General features: G+C 39.7%; 1 long non-coding RNA gene across 1 annotated transcript; it reads right to left on the bottom strand.

The window, feature by feature from the left end:
* Positions 1–951: 951 nt before the first annotated feature.
* Positions 952–2283, bottom strand: LOC125186120 (uncharacterized). The gene is made up of 2 exons (XR_007170360.2): positions 1291–2283; positions 952–1184 (listed from the first exon to the last, which is right to left on the bottom strand). It is a non-coding gene; the product is annotated as an uncharacterized LOC125186120 (long non-coding RNA).
* Positions 2284–4607: the final 2324 nt, after the last annotated feature.

Raw genomic sequence — 4607 nt, forward strand, 5'->3', positions numbered from 1 at the left:
ATCTACATCTGAGTTTGTTTTTCTCGATCTCTGCATTTATTTGTGTTCGTTGAAGAAGATGAAGTCATTTTCAGTTGATGCTTTAGTTAGTTAGGCTGCAGATTCGATTCTGTCCGTACTTACCTTTTTCAGAGTTTGGTCCCCACTTGTTTTAATCTCCTTGGTCTAGAGATGTTCGTAGAAGTCCCAGATCTAGTAGTTGATTTGATTTAGTTCTTATACATAATTCATTTTTTGCCTAGATCTAGCAGTTAGCATAGCATACTTTATTTCCAAATTCACTTAGTTAAATTCCTCAACCCAAAATATGCGTGGCAGCAGCCAACCCAAAAATAGTTTCCAATTCTCTACGCATGTATTTTACGAGTCCATCTCTGTGGGATCGATCCCTACTTCCCTGTGCTAGTTTAGTATCTGTGGTTGAGGGTTTTGAAGGTTTGCTTGCGTACCAACGACCAGACTTCCAGTCTTGTGAGTCTCTAGACCTTGTGATCTAGTTGATTTACTGGATCTAGGAAGTGTGTAATTAGAAATTGATAGGATACAGCAAGCAAGAAAATCAACTCTTCACTTACCACAACAATATTGCAGTTTACCACGACTGCAATATCTAATACAATAGACTACAAACCCGTATTTTTTCACGAAACTTAATCCTAGGCGTCCATAAATGAGATCTAACGAACTATATTGGTGGTATGGTGTTATCCTATCTATGGTGGCACCATAGTGCACCCCTATATATATATATGTATATATGTAATACCCGCACCAGTATTTTGTTATCGATATAGTAATGTGGAACTAGAAATGTAACGTTCTCTCATTTCGTGAAAATAAATGGAACTCGAGCCGTTATTGAAACTTAACCTTTTAGTTACAAAAAAAAAAACTAAAGAACTAAGTGAGCGAATTAAAAACAGACTAAAGATACATTTCGGAAAAATAGAGTGTTTCGAATGGCATTTCATGTTCAATAAAATGAACAACTAATAAAATAGGTTACATGGATCAAAGTCCTCAAAGAAAGAAAACAAGGAAAGGAAAATATAAAATTTTGGGTGCACTTCGGGCCTTTTCTCCAGGCCCAAATTAGGGCCCGTTTCGAGCAGCCCGTCGGCCCAGACAACGAACCCAGGCCCGCTCGAGGTACAGCTAGGTAGTAGCCAAGATTTCTCTCTCACCTGCAAGATAAAAACAAGTTTTAATGGCTAAGGAACAAGAGTAATTAAGGGCTACTAATTGAAGAAAAGGGACAACATCTCTTTAGTTGAGAGACCAAAGACTTACCCAAAAGGGGCAAGTCCAGCCTGCAAATTCTCCACCCTAATGCAGCACCTGTTTCTCACCAGCCACAAGCAAACAATGGGAGTTAATAGCCAAGTACTAGGTACTCAAATAGAGCCAATTCTCAAGTATATCTTGCTGCAGAATCATAGTCAAAGGGGATCTCCTGCAAGATGAGAACAAAGTAGTATAACAGCCCAAATTAATTCCCCATAGTACCTCAAAAATCTGCCTATAAAAACCCTCCACACCACATATGAACCCTCTTCCACACCGCAAGAAATTTCAGCAAAACAGAGAGTTTGAGGGTGGAGCAAGTAGTGAGCAGCAACAAAGGCAGCCCATTCCTTCACTACTTCAAGAGGTAATACACCTCACCCTTTCTCCCAATCAAATTTTCATGTCATCATATAGACCAAGCAGCGTCTGCCTCAGCCGGAGATGCCGGCGACGGCGCTGAGTCGCCGAGAATGAACGAGGGATGAACGAAGAGGGAATTGCAGAGGCGCTGTTTTCCCCCAATTTCTCGCGCGACGACAGCAGCAAGGGCTTGCCGCCGGTCAATAGCTGGCGGCGTTGACGGCGAGACAGCAGCGACCCGACGAAGTGGCGGCGAACGGTGCTCCGGCGACCTAGTGGAGCGGCGATACCGCCGAGAGAGAAGAGGGAGAAGGGTTAGGGTTGTGTGTGTTTTTGATTTGGGAATTTTTGTTTGAGGGAGAGAGGCCGATGGATTAAGGGGAAGGAGTAGTGGGCCTCTTAAATTTTGTTGTTGGGCCTCTCCTTTTTAATTGTGTTGGGCTACCTTTTTTGTAATAAGTTGGGCCACCAACTAAATAAAGTATGGACTAAGAATTTAATTAAATCATGGACTCTCCTATGTTATGGATTAAATAATGGTCCGCTATTTATTTTCACGAGGATAAGTCTAACTTTCCGGATTTTAGTATAAATGCTCGAATGTTTAATTTTAAGAAATTAAGATGCGCTAACGATGAATAGACCTCGAGCCTTCTTTTTTTGTGTACTTAAATAAATGGCATAGGAGGCAACACCCTCCCATTAAGCGAATAATTTTCCCAATTTAATTAAATCTACTGATTTAATTAATATTCAAGAATTCTAGAGCTCTTCTAGAAAATTAAGAGAAAGAATAAAATGACCACGCACTTAGGATGCATTCATGTTTAAGCTTAATGGATATCCCAAAATCTAATTAAGTATTATGTTATTTCCTAAAGGGGAGTCTACGAACGTCATCTAAGGCCAAGTTAAGGAAATTACGGAAGGAGCTTTAGCTTTTGAGGTGGGCATTTCTTTCAAAACGTGATTTCAGTATAAAAATGTGAATCTTTGCTCAAGCATGTTGTCATGCCATGTTTTGTTTTATGATTACCTATCTGCTTGGCTATGCCAATTTAAGTTAAATCGAATTCGGGTCCCAGTAGGGCCGCAAACCCTACTCGGACTAGTGTACACATAAGGGGACCGTGAGCTAACATAGGAGTTGGCCGGTCCAGTGACCGTCGTGGAATGTGGCCACATTCCCGGTTCACACAATGTTCAGATATGGTATATCCATGTTATGTGATTGCGCAATCAAAATCTTTACTAAAGGAAAAGTATTTAGTGACTCGGGACTTTTAAGTAAAATCCCGTGATCACTCAACTGTGGCATTGACAATTTAAAATGGAACTGTTTTTGGCAATGTGCCCACTGAGTATATCAAATACTCAGCCCTGCATGTTATTTTCAAATGTGCAGATTGAACGTGGACGAGGAAGCGAAGGTGTTGGGACAAGAATTTTAAATAAGTAGTTAGGTAGCCCAAAGTAGCATGTCTTCATACGTGCTATTTTGTCTTGGACTCTTCCGCTGCAATCTAGAGTTATGATCTAGAAAGTTATGAACTTAGTCTTGATACGCTGAATTCTTTTTGGCTAAGTACCCACATGCCTTTGAGACTATTATTGCTTTAAGTGATTTCACCCCTTTTTATGATGTCCCTTGATTATTGAGAATTGTTTAGTCGCGAAATAACTACGCTCACTAGCACTAGGAAGTTGTGGTCGTGACAGAGTGGTATCAGAGCACCGTTCTTTCGCTCTGGACCCAAGAACCTTCTTTGAAGCCTTAGTCTAGAACAATAGTACTAGACTAGAATGACTAAAATGGAAAGCTTAAAGGGACCCAACACCTTGACTCGTCACGTTCATCCGCAGCAATGAGGTAAGAAAGAAGTTCTTACCAGAAAAATTTTCAGATATTCATGAAAGAACTTGATAAATGGAAAAATGATTTCTTTATGAAGATATTTTGAAAATATTCAAGGATTTCAAGGAAAAGCATGTAAATTCCGTTTTTCCTACGAACCATGGAATTTCAAGTTTAAAATATTAAGCATAAGGATGTCTTTGAGACAAATGCTAAAGTATTATTAGTTACGCATGCTCGATTATGTGAAGTATGATGATAGATTAAGGAAGTTTTTAGAAAGTTACGAAATGACTAATGCATGCGAACATAGGATGCCTAAGAAATAAGTTAGGCTGAACGCTCTTGAACAGTAATATAAGTTGATGATTCCCAGCCGCTTTTCTAAGCGATAAAACGAATGAGTACATGCAAGTTGGGGCAAAACCCTAATTTTGTTTTTAAAATGAGGAAATATAGGTGAATGGGTCTAAAAGTGGACCCCACACCTTTTCCTCTACCCTATGTCTTGACGAGACCCAATCCATGATGTTGTAATTGGAACAATTCCAAATGTACAAGAATGAACCTAACAATTTATAAATAACCCATCTATTCTTAGATGGTAACGATCACACGAGATACGAGAAACTACCTACGGCACATGGGCGTCTGTTGAACGTTTTAAATGATGTGAACAACATGAAGTTCCCTTTGTCTTCATGATCTCAATCATAACCAAAATGAGCGTACCCTCGATCCAGTAAAGGAGGTGTATCCTTACACAAAAAAATACCGTACCTACAATCTAATTAAGTGATCCAATCTTGCGTAGCAAGTCAAAGAGGCTACGCGATCTCAAAACAATACTTATAGCACGCTGTGAAGCACGGCGGTGAGTGCAATGTTTTACGAGAATGACCATTCTGACTTATCGAGAACATTATGAAATATGACCTTCAATGACAGTTATTAGTAGTAACACCAGGAATCCTAGCTTGGAATGTATGGTTTCCTAGAACGCTCTGATCATGTTCGAGCTCCGAAAGAACAACCAAGGAAGTGTCACATAACTGGGACAGATGATTATGATCAACAGTACTTACTTGGATTCCCATCGATTTCT

The sequence above is a fragment of the Salvia hispanica genome, chromosome 5, assembly GCF_029641045.1.
Source record: "Salvia hispanica isolate PSC_SH4W2 chromosome 5, Shi_PSC_v1, whole genome shotgun sequence".
Lineage (NCBI taxonomy): Eukaryota > Viridiplantae > Streptophyta > Magnoliopsida > Lamiales > Lamiaceae > Salvia > Salvia hispanica.